Source organism: Sminthopsis crassicaudata, chromosome 1, assembly GCF_048593235.1.
Source record: "Sminthopsis crassicaudata isolate SCR6 chromosome 1, ASM4859323v1, whole genome shotgun sequence".
Lineage (NCBI taxonomy): Eukaryota > Metazoa > Chordata > Mammalia > Dasyuromorphia > Dasyuridae > Sminthopsis > Sminthopsis crassicaudata.
Genome location: NC_133617.1, coordinates 233,098,101 through 233,114,378, shown reverse-complemented (window position 1 = coordinate 233,114,378; position 16,278 = coordinate 233,098,101). Strand labels below are relative to the sequence as shown.

Sequence of the window (16,278 nt, the reverse complement as noted above, 5' to 3'; positions counted from 1 at the left end):
TATTATGCCATAAAAAATTCTTTTAAGAACCCAAGCTACTGATTGATTCACTAAAGAGCTACGAACTCAAAAGAAAAAAAAAGACAGAAAAAAATCTATTTGTAATTTTTCAATGTTTCTTTAATCTTTAAAAAGAATTTTCATCATGCTTATTCTAGGCTTTTCTTTTAAGTAATTTATACATTATGGGATGTATCTTGAGTACACAGTAAAACAAAATGGTTTTATTTTTCAAAACTTATTAGATATTAAAAGTGCTTTATGCCCCATGTTTCAAAATAAGCATGTCTTTTGGATTTTTTTTTTTGATAAAAAGTAGGTTTCCTCATTCCAAAGAGACAAAAATACATAAAGGAAACAGCTAATCTGACTTTATGTTAAATAAATACATCAAAATAGATATTAAAGAAATTCCCATAAAATATAGTCTATCCTAGCTTTAAAAATTTAAATGATTCATTAATCAGATGTGGCCAGAAGGACATATTTCCAATTAAAAAAAAAAAAAAGACATCCATTGTAACTCCAGAGAAGATTTATAGCATTCATAACTAGAAATGAACTTAAGGTTTTATCATCTATTCCAATAAAAATCTAAGGTATAAAAAAGTAAATTGACTTTACACGGTCATACATGATATAAGGAGTATTTAAACCCATTTGCTCTAGTATTATGGAGAAGAAAATGGCAAACCACTTCATTATCTTTGCCAATAAAATTCCAAATGGAGTCACAAAGAATCTGACATTATTTTTTTTTAAAAAGCCAGAATAACAAATCTATCAAGGCCCAAATCCTTTCTACTCTCTATACTACATTTCAAATAAAGAGAAATCTAAATGGCAAGACCAAAACAAACAATCAAGGAAAATGAACATTATATGTTATGATAATAATCCTCAACATTCACATGTTGCTACTAGTTTAAAAGTGCTTTAATATATTATTTAATTCAATCCTCAAGACAACTCTGTGAAAGTATTATTATCATTTCTATTCTATAAATGTGAAATTGAAGGCACACAAAGGGTCACTTACCCAAGGGGTCATGCAGCAGGGAAGTTGCAGATTCTGGACACAAAAGCTGCAATTAAGAAAGGAGAAATTTTTACTAAGATTTAGATATATGCATGTAAGAAATCTACAGATAAATTTCTACATATTAAGTACGTAAGACAATTTTAAAAGCACATCTCTGATCTGAACTAGGACACAAGAACAATAAATACTACTATATTAGTGATGGTTTTAGTTTTATTTTATCATCCAAAAATAAAGAAATGACCACTTTATATACATATATGCATGTATATATTGCACATTACTATCTAAGGGTGGGGTGGGGGGGAGAAAGAGACAAAAATTTTTGGAACACAACATTTTGCAAGGGTGAATGTTGTTCCCTTCTCCTTATGTCAAGCCCAATTTTGTAGCTTTCATTTATTGATCCTATTCTGGGGTCAAGCGGAATAAGCTCAATCTTCTTCCAAGGATGTTATTTAAAAACTTGAAATTAGTTTTCATGTCCTCAACTTACATGCAGTGTGATGTTTAGGCCCTTCACCATCCTCGATACTCTTCACTTATCATGGTCCTTCCTAAAATATTTAAATCTCAGACGCTCTCTGAGCAGTACAAAGTATAATAAAGGCACTGTCGCTCCTCATGCCCGGTACATCCTCTTAATGCAGTCTAAAATCACATACTCTCTATAAGCACTTTTGACCCATATTGAGCTTACCACCAAATTTGTGACTATTTAGTCGTGCTTTCTCCTTCTATCCCTCTATGCTATAACAGCTCATCAAATTCTTGAAGATTGCTATTTTATGGCTCCCTAATTTTTCTCTTTTCCAGGGTAGTTGATGCAATAGAGTGTCAGGCCTGGAATCAAACTTGATGAGTTTGAATTTGACCTCAGACATTTACTAACTGTGTAACCCCGGACAAGTTATTTAACCCTGAATGCCTCAGTTTCCTCATCTGTAAAATGAGCTGGAAAAGGAAACAGCAAGCTACTCCAGTATCATTTACCAAGAAAACCCCAAATGGGGTCACAAAGAGCAGGAATGAAATGACTCCACAACAGCTAACCTGAATACACCGTAGCCCTTTTCAATATATCATGGTGTTTCTTAGGAACTAGAGTTATTTAGGTGGGAGAAGAGAAGCTAAGGAGGACATGAAAACATTTTCCAAGTATTCAAGGATTGTCACATACGTATAAGACAAGTTCTACTTGGCATATATAGAGAGAAACAATGGGCAGATATTGTAGGAAGGCAGATTTAGGGTTAATCAGAAGGAGGAACTTCCCAAAATCAGAGCTGCCCCCAAATGAAATTTTGGCAGTTGCTTCATAAGGTCGTAGTAGGTTCTTTCAGATGTAAGTTTTCTGTCACAGACTAGATGGCCAGTAGTTAGAAAATGTAGAAAAATATTTCAATTCAAACCTATCATGAGCTTCTGAGGTCCCTTCTAACTCTAAGGTTCTGTGATTCTTTGAAACTGTATTCAATTGAGAGCACTCTTGGAAACAACTCTTTTACAAAGATACAGATTTCCAAAGAAATGATACTCAAAGTAGGAAGTCTCCTGTCATCTTCAACAACAATATTTATTAAGTGTCTGCACTAAATGTAAGGTAGTGTGGAGAATGCTGAGAACACAAAGAATAATGTAAAATTCCCCGCACTGAGCAAGTTTATACTTTAATTGAAAATAATAATAGCCAATATTTACCTAGTGGTTTAACATTCCCAAAGTGTTTTACAAACATTATTTCATTTTATTCTGACAACAACCTAGAAGATTAAGTGCTATTATTACCTTTATTTTACATTTAAGGAAACTGAGGCAAACAGAGGTTAAGTGTCTAAGGTCATATTTAAATTAATTCCAGACCTAATGGTCTCTCAAATACCTGAAGGTTGAGACGATATAAAAAGATCAATAATAATAACTAACAGCATATGAAATATGTCAAAAGATTAACAAATAATGTATGTTCAAGAAGTCAAAAGAAGGAACAATCTCATTGTGGGCTGGCCAAAACTGGGAAAATTTATTTACATGGGACCTAGGTTTAGCTTTAAAGGTCAGGCAGAGCTTCAATAAACAGAGAGGAACCCATGTGATCTCAATAACAAAATGAAGTGATATGATCAAAACCCATCCGTGAATTCTCCTTTCAGTATTTTTGCCAATATAACATACTAGGATAACTCTGGCTCTCTAATAGCCAATCTTTCATTCTCATCTTCAACTGTTCCATGTTCTTAAATTTACTCCTTTTCTAATTTAATAGATGATAGTCATCCTGGAAGATCTTTCTCCTCTGAAATCAATGACGTTTCTTAAAATGCATCAGTTTATTCTCCAGAAAGAAGTGACAATGGACCCTTTCTGGGAGGAGACAAATATTTATATCCCTTTTCTAATTAAGTTAATTTTGAATATCAAATATTTCTATTATTATAGAAGTGGAATCTATAGTCGTTATAACTACAAAAATGCCAAGACAGCATTTTAGTCCAAGCCCTCTGGACTATTACAAAAATTTCCTAAATAGTCTCTCTGACTCCAGTCTCTTTATCTTCTTATATTGTAGATTAATCTTTCTAAAATCAGACTTTCAGCATGCCATCCTACCATTCAAAAGAAAAAAACATCAGTGGTTCCCCACTGTTCTCCACAATCTGATCACCATCTATTTATATTTCTAACTTTATCTTCCACTATCACATTTAAGTCTAACTATTGCACTGTCACTTTCTTTTTTTTTTTTTAATTTTTAAAAATTTATTTATTTAAAAGTTAAATACAAAATAAGAGGAAACAAAGTAGAAAAAGAAAGCCACAAAATGGGGGGAAACCCCCCAAAAAAAAACATTGCAATGTGTCCAGCAGAACATCAGAGAGGATTGTAACAATATATAACAATAAATGCCCATTTCAATTAAGCATGTATATTAATAGAAGACATTATATTTGTGCTTGTCTATCTTTTCTTTGCTTCCTCATAGGTTCTCTACTTTATTCTTTTTTTTCCCCTTTCCTTTCCCACCTCTCCTAAGCAGGCTACAGTTAAGCACGGATTTATTTATGTATACAAAAATACACTCTCGCTCTAACACCCCCCCCAAATCTATCTCTACACACAGATATGATATGCACATACATGTGCACAGACATGCATCTAAAACAATATTAACATGACTGGCATATATAATGTATATTTCTCTTGATTAAATTATAGTTTGACTTTGAGATCAATGATTATTACCCCTACCCTTTTTTTAAAAAATAAATTCTACTCCTGATCATTTTTATTGTGTTTGTATATGGCTCTTATTTCCTCTCCCTGCTAACTCTTCTACTTTTCTTTCTTTCTTTTTTCTTTTTTTTTTTGCATTGTCACTTTCTATCTCTTCTAAACTTTTGCTTGCAGTTTCCATTCTAACTTTGGTTAAATCTCTGCCTAATTCTTTTGAGGCTCAGTTCAATTTCTGCTCCTTTACAAAGATTTTTCTCAACTATGATACCCCATGGGTGATCACTTCCCTCTGCCAATCTGCTGAAATGATTACTGCCAATGCCATTTATTTGGCACTAACTCTATGCTTTTTTCTCTTAATAGGACCATCTTGTATAATCCAAATATAGATATCTGTATACCCAAATGGATTGTATGCTTTTCGAGTGCCTGTATTATTCTTCCTTTAGCCTCATTGCCAAGTGCATAGTTGACTTTTTCTCAAATATTTTCTGACAGTAATATTGCCTCCTATTTTCCCCGACATCTAAAATAACTGTTGGATGCACTTCATTCATTGAACGATTATATAGTAAATACTTGTTATTTACAAAGCATAGAGCTAGGCATTGGGGGAGATAGAAAGATAGTTAAGTTGGTCATCTATTAAGATGAAAAAGGAAATGGCAAACCACTGAAGTGTCTTTACCAAGAAAACCCCAAAGAGGTCACAAAGAATAAGAAAGGACTGAAATCTCTTGAGATAAGGCTAACTCTTCTTCAATCTCATTTCCTCCAATCACCTCTTCTCTCTCATTTTCAACCTCTCCCATTCTGAAGACATTTCCCTTAATGCTGCTGTTTTCTCAAGAAATTCTCCCAACAACTTTCTTTCCCTTTATAGCTAAACTACCAGAAAAAAAATCATCTGTCTGTATTGCTACCTCTTTTTCACTTTCCATTTATTTCTCAACTCCTTGAAATCTGGCTTTTTACCTCACTACTCTAATGAAAATACCTTTTCCAGGGTTACAAGCAATGATTTAGTTGCTATATATGATGGCTTTTCTTTCTTTCTTTCTTTCTTTCTTTCTTTCTTTCTTTCTTTCTTTCTTTCTTTCTTTCTTTCTTTCTTTCTTTCTTTTTTTTTTTTTTGGCTTTTCTTTCAAAGAATATAAATAGACAGTTTTCAGATAAAGAAATTAAAGCCAATTATAGTCATATAAAAAATTCTCTAAATCACTATTGATTAGAAAACTGCAAATTAAAACAACTCTGGGGTACTATCTCACACCTATTAGATTGACTAAGGTAGCAGGAAAAAACAATGATAAATGTTAAAGGGGATCTAGGTGAACTGGGACACTAATGCATTGTTGGTGGAGTTATGAAATGAGCTAGCCATAATGGAGAGCAATTTGGAAACATAACCAAAGGGCTATAAAACTGTGCATACCCTTTGATCCAGTAGTGCCATTCCTAGGTCTATAACCCAAAGAGATCATAAAGAGGGAAAAGAACCCACATGTGTAAAAATGTTTGTAGCAGCTCTTTTTTTTGTAATGCCAAGGCATTGGAAATTGAGGGGATACCTATCAATTAATTGGGAAATAGCTGAATAAATTATGGTATATGAATTGCAGTGGAATACTACTGTTCTATAAGAAATGATGAGTAGTCTGATTTTAGAAAATCCTGATGCTAAATGAAGTGAGCAGAACTAGAAAAAAAATGTACAGTAACAACCAGATTATGTGATGATCAATTGTGATGGACTTGGCTCTTCTCAGAGTAATCCAAGGTAATTCCAACAGTCCTAGGATGAAAAGTGCCATCCACATCAAGAGAGAAAGGCTGTATATTCAGCCTTCATCTTTCTCTTGAATTTCACAACACCCTCTTCCTACTAGCTGGATGGCCCCTCAGCATCTCAAATTCAAAAAATTCCCAAACAAGACTCATTCTCTTCATCTATTAATTTTACCCCTTCCAAATTTCCCCATTTTTGTTGAGTTACCAACATCGTTCCAATAATCCAGGTCTGCAACCCAAGTTATCCTTGGCTTTTTCCTCTTCTCTCTCTCATATGCAAGAGTTATCAAATTCTATTAGTTTTTCCTCCAAGATATAATTCATTTATTACCTCCTCTTCACTCATATAGCCAACATCCTAGTTTTAGATCCTTACTAATCTTTGAACTTCCAGTGTCTCCCCTCTTCAATACATCCTTCATACAGTTATTAAAATAATCTTCCTAAAGCACTTCTTAAAGGCTCCTGTCTCATAATAAAAAATTATGCTTTTTAAAAAATGTATGTAAATGTTATTATCCTCCCCCTTCTCCAATAAAATATAAATTACCAGAAGACTGGCACTGAGAACTTTCTTTTGTTTGTTTTTTCTTTACCTCCTCAGAATATAAAAATGCCTTGAACATAGTTGATCCTTAACAAATGCTTTTTGAACTGAAAGGAATTGCTCTCTGACTTCAAAGAGTACATAGTAGAAGACATTTAAGGAATTATATTGCTGTAGCTATAAAAAAGATACTGTAGAAGTTATTAAGTATTAACATATGTGATTATTCCAAGAGGAATTCCTCTTCAAAGAGTATCCTTAGATCCTCACCCCACCCCCCAAATAAGGAAATGATGACTTTTAGAATAGGTCAATTGCTTCTAAACAGGTGGAGATATCCGAATTCTACGGGCACAAGGAAACCAAGGACCCCACCCAATCACTAAGGTTAGGGTAGGATGAATGGAAAAGAAGCCAAAGGGCATGACCTTTTACTTCCAAAAAAGGCTCATTTAAGTTCAAATGGAGAAGCTTTAAATAACAACATCTTCATTACCATGTTGGAAAAAAATAATTCTTTTAGTAATGAAGGTCACCAGAAACTGGTCAAGTTTGGGAATTAATGGTATGAATGTTTATGATCCTACAGGTTGACCTCTAAACAAACCCACACTAGAATTTAAAAGGATTCTGGAGTCACAACTATGCAGAGAAAAAAGGCAAATGACCAGTGACACTATTAGGTTAATTAAGTGTTCAGTAAACTCTATTGACTTTTTCATAATAATTTGTTCTTTTCCCAAAATCCATTCTCATCAGGAAATAAAAATAACAGGAAACAGTTCAGGGTTTGGGAAATTTAAGCACCTGTAATTAAATAGATGCCTTAGTAATTTTGTTGAAATAATTCTAAACTGCACCATATTTTGAAAAAATAAATTTTCTCTAATTCAAATAATTTCTAAAATTGTACCTCCTCTAGAAAAATTTTCCTTACTTTAAAAAGATTTAGTATTTAATTTCTCATTATATAAAACTATCATAGCTCCCTATACTTCAGTTCCTTGCTTTAAAATGAAAGCTATTGATCTGGATGGCTTCTGATCTTCACTTCTTGTCCTGGCTGGAAGTATAAAAGCCTTCTCCCACTACTGATCAGGTTGGGAGCTTAGATGTTATCCATTTCTAACTTGGATCAATTATCTCCTCAATTAGCCTGGTGGATCTCTTCTTCCCTAAGGCTTAAACTTAAGTGTGAATAATACTCGTCAACAGAAACTCAGTGCAAAGTAGAACTGAGATCAAGAGATCCCAGCCTCCTCCCCAGTAGCTGGGCTTACAGGTGTGCACCACAATGTCTGCTGCTCAAACCAGAAGATCACTATACACTTCAACAACAATACTGTATGAAGATGTATTCTGATGGAAGTGGATATCTTCAACATAGAGAAGATCCAACTCACTTCCAGTTGATCAATGATGGACAGAAACAACTACATCCAGAGAAGGAACACTGGGAAGTGAATGTAAATTGTTAGCACTACTGTCTATCTACCCAGGTTACTTATACCTTCGGAATCTAATACTTAACGTGTAACAAGAAAATGGGATTTACACACATATATTATATCTAGGTTATACTGTTAACACATGTAAAATGTATGAGATTGCCTGTCATCTCGGGGAGGGGGTAGAGGGAGGGAAGGGAAAATCTGGAAAAATGAATACAAGGGATAATGTTATAAAAAATTACTCATGCATATATACTGTCAAAAAATTTATAATTATAAAATTAATTAAAAAAACAATGTCTGCTGCTCGAATTTCTTCTTCTGAAAATTGTCTTTTTATATTATTTAACCATTTACTTCATTACTGTGAAATGTCTCATTTTTAGGTATTTGTATCCATTCCATAAATAATATGAAAAACATATCTCCCAACAGATATTCATTACAAACATTTTCCATCAATTACTGCTTCTAATTCTAGTTGAATTGATTTTGTTTGTGCAAAAGCTTTTCAGTTGTGTAATCAATAAACTGTCCAATTTATCTTCTATTATAACCCCTACATTTAAAGTCATTTTTGTTAAGAATCCTTCCCCTAGCCATAGTTATGCAAGGTGTTTTCTGCCATCCTCCTCAAATTATTTTTGTGACCTCTTCTATTTAGATCATGTATTATGAACACTCCCAGCTTATAAATGTATTTTCTCAAATGTTATGTCCAGAACTAAACACAATTCTCGAAATGCAGTCTGGCTATGATAGAATAAAGAGGGACTATCCAAAGTGCAGTCTTTTCTTAACACTTATTCAACACTTGCATTATGAGTTTGAATTTTTTTTTGCTGAGTATAAGAGGGGGATTTAATGGGAAAGGGTCCAATTTAATGGATCTAGGCCTGAAGATCATTAAAACTAACAGATTGTTAAAGGAAGGAATGGAAGGAGTTTAGAAGAGAAAATAATTCCAACTCAAGAAATGAAATCTTAAAAACAAACAAAAAAAAAACTTAAATAAACCAAAAAGAAATCAATGATTCTATGAGACAGCAAGAAATTTTAGAATAAAATCAAAAGATTAAAAAAATAGAATAAAATGTAAGATAGCCTTACATAAAAATAAACAGAAATAATTGGAATAATATTGGAAAGAAGTTGGGAAACTGAGACTTGATACCATTCCAGATACATCCTAATATCATGACTCATGGCAAGTAAGACCCTCAATTTCCACTTCTGCTAAATGGGGATAGTATCATTTGCAATACCAGCTTTCTTGGATTACTGTGAGGAAAATATCCTAAAAAATTTTGAGTTTCAGTCAACAATCAGCCATAGACTGAACAGTGAGATTTCTCTAAAGCTGGCAAAAGAAGACATTGGTATCTCCGTGGCTTTTTGACAACACCATGATCCTGAATGACACTTTTAAATGTCTATTCCTGCTGTAAAATCATGTGGTTGTTGTTGCTGTTGTTTAGCTACGTTGGACTCTCTATGACCCCATATGGAGTTTTCTTGGCAAAGATCCTGGAATGGTTTACCATTTTCTTCTCCAGCTGATTTTACAGATAAGAAAACTGAGGCAAGCAGGATAAAGGGATTTTCCCAGAGTCACATAGCTAATAAGTGTCTGAGATCAGACCTGGGGCTCTATCTGTTGCACTACCAGATCACACATACATACATACCCTGTCATTGCATTTGGACAATCATTTTAGGGATTTCCATAAAGCTTCATTCATTTTTTTTTTTTTTGCTTCTTCTCAAAAGTGCCTTCCTGCCCAAGTTAATAACTGATATTGAATTAGATCTTCATTACATTAGCTTCATATTCTGGCCCCATTTATGAAAATACTCCATGAGAAAAATAACATCTAAGGCTCTTATCAGTAGGTCACTGTGTCCTAAGAATTCACGTAATAATCTCTCTGTGTGTGACAATCAGCCTCTCTGTTAGACCAAACAGACAGATCTTTAGGCACCTTCTCTCTTCTCCTGCCACCTCTATGCCCTTAATCCCATTATGAGGCACTGAAGTAATACTGCTGTAGAGTTACCTAAGAGCCAATCACTTATACTTTGGTGTACCTGGGAGGAAAGAAGAAGGAACAGATATTTAAAGGGAAAACTGAAGCTAACTCCTCAGTTTTTCTACAGCTAATCTCAACCCCATAATTTCAGCATTTTATTAATGGAGTCATCACTTTCACAGTATTTTTAGTAATGTTGAACTTGACCTGCCTTTCACAACAATGCAGAATCATATTGCATCAATGAAGACAAATAAAGGAAGTGAGGGGCTGTGCCTTTGTTCTTTTATACTAAGTGGTCTTTAATTGTACTAAGCTTAAGTAACCCCCAAATAAACATATTAACTTTAGGAAAAGTTCATAGAGACCTCTAAATCTCTACAAACATGACATTTACATACAATACTTCTGTAGAAAAAGCTCTAGACCCAAGTAGGCTTACCTTTCCAGAGAATAGCTGTTTATCTTGCAACTAAAAAAGGATAAGGAAACTTTGGGGTGATTTTTTTTTTCTGAAAGAATCAAAAGGTTCAAAATTTAACTTTATGTTGCTGACCTAATCTGCTTTAGGGATTTGTTTAGTATAGGAGCAATACTTTATTTTCTTTTTAATTTATATCTTTAGATAATTGAAGGGTGACTGTAGACATCTTCAATGGAGGTACTCTTTAAGGTAAATTTCCTGGGGCCCCACTGAAGCTCTGCAATAACAGCAACTTCAGCAAGTTCTAATCAGGATAGAATCACGACTCTCAATTAGCTCCAGATAAAGTTCAATTATAAATAACAGTAACTCATATTAATAATTAGGCACCAAAAAATTGAAAGTTAGCTGAGATTATTTTGGGTTTTTTTAAATATTTTAATAGTTTTTATTTACCAGATATATGCATGGGTAATTTTACAGCATTGAGAATTGCCAAACCTTTTGTTCTAATTTTCCCTTCCTTCCCCCCCACCATGGCAGGTTGACCAATACATGTTAAGTATGTTAAGAGTATAAATTAAATACAATATATGTATGCATGTCCAAACAGTTGTTTTGCTGTACAAAAAGAATCAGACTTTGAAATAGTGTACAATTTAGCTGAGATTATTTTGAAAATGGAAAACCTCAGAGAATTGAGCCTCTACAGCAATGAATGGGGAGGCTAATGAAGTGAAATGTACTCAAGTCTTTTCAAAAGGTCACATAAATATATAGAGCATCCTCTTTTGTAGTTACTTCTCTTGCTACAACTCTCTTAGATAGCTATTGTAAAAATAATAGCTATCATTTACATAGTATGTTAATATTTGCAAAGTATTTTACAGATGTCTCAATTCACTATTTATGTACTATTATTCCCTTATTTTTAAGGATGTTTAGTAAACTGAGTCTCAGACAGATTAAATGACTAACTCAAGCTCACATTCAGTATCAGAGGACCCTTCTGGATGTAGGTCCAATGATGTTTCTAACTTATGCCAACCTACCTTTTCATTAATTTTTCTACTATACTACATATATATGTATATTAAGAAATATATATATATATACACACACACACAAAAACCCCACACAAACATAGTGTTTGCATTTTGTCTCTCAATCAAAATGTGAGTTCCTTGAAGCCAAGAACGCTATTTCTGCCTTTTTCTGTTTTCCCTGTATTTAACACAGTGTCTGACATACAGTGAACATTTATGGAGTCACTTGCTAACTGAGTGCCTATGTATCCACTGAGGGCTAGACATTTTCTCCAATTCTTACAACTTCTCAAAAAATGAAATTATGTGAAAAAAATAAATGCAATGTAAGCTGTCTCCAAAGTCTAGGACATCAAGAATCTAAATGAGATGACAATTTAATGAACTAGGAACAACAAAATCTAATTCCTAAATTCTAACATACTCACTTATTACTCTCTCTCTTACTTTCTACCACTCTTGCAAACTGACTTACCAAGCTTACAGTAAAATTCAACTCTCTCCCTTTTTCCCAAGGGAAAAAAAAAACAAAAGACAAATAGCTTGTTCAAGCTGGGATAGCCATGTGACAATGTTCTATGTTGTAACAGAACCAGAGAACTAAGAAATAGGGAGAACTGGGGCAAGGCATGGCTATGGCTATGTGGCATTCTTCTAAGCCTGAGGGAAAGAGACCAGTTTCCAGCTTGAGCCATACTGTTCCCACCAAAAGTCACTTGGAACTGAGCCTGAAATCTGTAAAATGTGAATTGCCCAGCATGAGAGGTTGTTGGGATGGCTTGTAGGTCCAGCATCCAGGGATGGCTACCAAAGGGAGCAAAAAATGATTGATAAAGAAAGAAAAAAGAAAAAAAAAGACTGAATTTTCAAAAAATCTCAGAAAGAAAAAGATTCAGTTAATGACCTTAAATATAAGCAGATAAACCAACAAGGAAGATATCAATAATAGAAGGAAATATAGGTTCAAAACCAGATAAAAAAAAACAGCCCAGAGATCTATGACTATATATTGAAAAGCAAAGGAAAAATGAACCAGTATTTGAAAAGGCAAAAGACCCTAAATATTTGAAAGAAAGCATGGAATCACAGCTGGATGTCCTTAAATAGTTTAAAATTGAAAGATGAATTTCGAAAACAATGCTATGGCTTGGAATAATTGGTAGAATAGAAAATTTTGAATTTGAATCCATGATGGCAAGTCTCACAAAAGAAACAAAAGAGAATGATTGGGAATGCACACACATACACATGCATATATACATATACACACATATAAGTGAACGACAATTAAGAACAAGATAAGCAAAATAGAAATAATGTTCAAAGATATTTATTATGATATGTAAACAAATATGTACACAAAACCTTTTTTAGTATAAACAATGATGATAGTTCACATTCATATGCTGCTTTTAAATTTACAAAACATTATCTATCACAACTCTGAGAAGTAAATAGCATAAATATTAGGGAAGCAGTATGACACAATGGAAAGAGTAATGTATTTGGACTTAGAATCAGTTCACTGTTGAAAAGAGCCACATCCATCTGAATTGATCATCTTATAATATTGCTGTTGCCATGTACAATGATCTGGTTCTGCTCACTTCACTTATTATCAGTTCATATAAGTCTCTCCAGGCCTCTCTGAAATCATCCTGCTGTCATTTCTTTACAAAATAATAATATTCCATAACATTCATCTATCATAACTGATTCCGCCATTTTCCAATTGATGGGCAGTTTCCAGTTTCTGGCCACTACAAAGAAGGCTGCCACAAACATTTTTGCATATGTGGTGTCCCTTTCCCTTCTTTAAGATCTCTTTGGGATATAAGCAATGTTTTTTTCTTTATCCCATTTCTTTACAACTCAATAATGTTAAATTATATTCAGGTGCCATAATTTATTCAATCATTCCTCAATTGATAGGCATCTCCTTTATTTTCAGTTCTTTGCTATGATAAGAAATGCTTCTAAATCTTTTTGTACATATAGGGCCTTTTCATCTCTTTAATCTCTTTGGAGCCTTATAATAACATTTCTGGGCCAAAGGGTACATTTTAGAATTCTAATGTAGATTGCTATCATGTCTGTCTTAAATCTTTTTTTTTTTTCCTCTAGGCTAGATAGACTCAGTTCCTTCAAGTCATATGACATAAGCTTGAAGCCCTTCATTATCCTGGTTGCCCTCCTAAGGACATTACTCAGCTTATCAACGTTGTGCTTAAAATGTAGACCACCCCCATTCCCCCATCCCAAGAAAAGCACAATATTTCAGATGTGATCTAATGAAGGCAGAGAAAGTAAGACGACTATCCTCTTCTCCTTAATCCCCAATACTATGCCTTTTTTATATAAGCATTTTTGGATACCCTAGCATACCAAAAAATCATAGCATCTCAAAGCTTAAAGGGACCTCTGAGGTCATGTGCTTTTCCATATTCCTGAACAGGAAGGACCTCTGCAACCTACTCAGTAAGTGGTCATCCTGTCTTTGCTTGAGGGCACTGAGGGTGAGAGCCCAAGAAATTGGGAGGATGGTAGTACCCTCAATAGGAATAGGTAAATTGGGAAGAAGGGAGCTTTTTCAGGGAAAGATTGTGAATTCTATCTTGAGTAAGTTATTTGAGATGCCTTTGGGCTATTTAGTTCAAGATGTCCAAGAGGCAGTAGGTGTTGTGAGACCTGTTCAAAAAAGAACCTAGGGCTAAATATCTGGATCTGGGAATCATCTGCACAGAAAAGATAATTGAACCCATGGGTCCTGATGAGATCACCAAGTGAGATAGCATAGAGTAAGAGGGAAAGACAGCCCAGGACAGCCTTGGGGGACACTCATGGTTAGTGGATATGATATGGATTTTAGAAATCAGCAAAGAAGACTGAGAAGAAACAGTTGGAAAAACAGAAGAAGAACCAGGACATAGCAATGTCATGAAAACCTAGAAATGAGATGATATCTTGGAGAAGGTAATTGACAGTCTCCAAAGCTGCCCAGAGGTCAAGAAGGATGAAGACTGAAAAAACCTTTTTTGCCTCAGATTTAGCTATTCATAAATATTCTACACTCTTCCTTCTACCTCTAAATCTATAATACTATGAGTCTTGAAATCAAACTATAAAAATAGAATTTAAATGTGATGACAGTCTTGCTAATTAAATTAAGTCCTTGAGCATAAGTAAGAACTCAGGTCTCATCATTATTGGGGATAGAGAACAGGCATTGAATCTGTTCTGTTACTGTCATAGGAAAACAAGGTGTTGCCAGTAATAACTTATTATTAAGTACCAGATCACTAAATGGCATAACCTTAAGTTACCTGAAAGGCTTGTTTTACTTCCTTTCATTATTTTAAAAACACAGACTCTACTGTAAGACTAAGAATTTTGATTTTCAGATATTGCACATTTATGCCTTAAACTATAATATTCTCCATTTAAATAATTTGCTATAAAAATAACTTTTACACACCCCCACTTTAGATCTATGGTCCCATGAGTCTTCAAATCCACCTACAAATATATATTCTGAAATACATTGACACATTTAAAAATAAAGGAATTCGATTTAATAAAAAAAAAATAAGCATGTTTTAAAAACATCTGTAAGTTGAGCCAACAAAAAAAAAGTTTCACCAACTTAGTGAACAATACATGGTAAAACTTCTAAAGCAAGAAAAAATCATGAGAACAAAGAATGAAGGAAAGAAGATAAAGAAAGAAAAGGGTGCCTCCAAAAAAAAAAAAAAAAAAAAAAAAAGCAGGAGAGCCTATTTCCTGTCTCTTCCAAGTTATCTTAGAAGTACATGAAATAAAATTGATAGCCTTACATGAGAGGAAGCATTTCAGTTCCTTGCCTAAACATCTCCAGTGTCTCATTGAGACAGGCCATCAAGAGGATAGTGATTTTACATTAAATATTAACAACAGCCATTGGGTCTGACTTAACTGAAATAAAGATGCATGTACATTGGGCTATTCAAAGTGAATGCAATTATCTGTTTTCCCTTCTTAATTAAGAAGCAGCTGATCAAGAGGATATGGAAGGAATTCATAGGCAGAGAAATATTGATCTGGATATGATTCAGTGGGGTGGAGGACCATATACAGAAAAAGAAAACTGACCTCTTACAGTCATCATACAGACATGTGGGTATCCATACCTACTTTTCTTCCCAAGGAGAGATGAGAGGTTACCTGGGCAACCTCTTGCTTATTCAAGAAAATGCTCTGGACTCTTTTTCAATTAACATAGTACAAAGTCATTCCCTTTTCCTCTTCTCTCCCATCAAAAAGAAAAAAAAGAAAAAAAAAAGAAAAAAATTAAATATTGCCTTAAATTGATTTGCATTTAATACATAGAAAATGCAGCTAGGTGGTACAGGAGACAGAGTGCTAAACTCGGAGCCATTCATCTCTCCCTGAATTAAAATCTTGCCTTAGATATTTACTAGCTGTGTGACTTAAGGCAAGTTATTTCACCCCATTTGCATCAGCTTTCTCATCTGAAAATGAGCTGGAAAGGGAAATGACAAAACCATTCCAGTGCCTTTGCCAAGAAAACCCCAAATGGGGTCACGAAGGTTGAACACAGCCACCACTACATAGAAAAGAACTTAAGGGCATTTTAAAGTCCATAAGCTGCTTCTAAACAAAACAAAGCCTCTTCCTTCACCAAACAGCCCTATTTTCAAAGCAAAGATAGTTAA

The 16,278-nt window shown here is 34.0% G+C and overlaps 1 protein-coding gene across 6 annotated transcripts in view; it reads right to left on the bottom strand.

The window, feature by feature from the left end:
* Positions 1–16,278, bottom strand: part of GREB1L (GREB1 like retinoic acid receptor coactivator) — a 286,115-nt gene that overhangs the window by 211,735 nt on the left and 58,102 nt on the right. For all 6 annotated transcript variants that reach the window (XM_074276314.1, XM_074276303.1, XM_074276331.1 and 3 more), the window contains exon 3: positions 1,040–1,085. The gene's annotated coding sequence lies outside the window, so the exon portion shown is untranslated. The remainder of the gene's footprint in view (positions 1–1,039; positions 1,086–16,278) is intronic.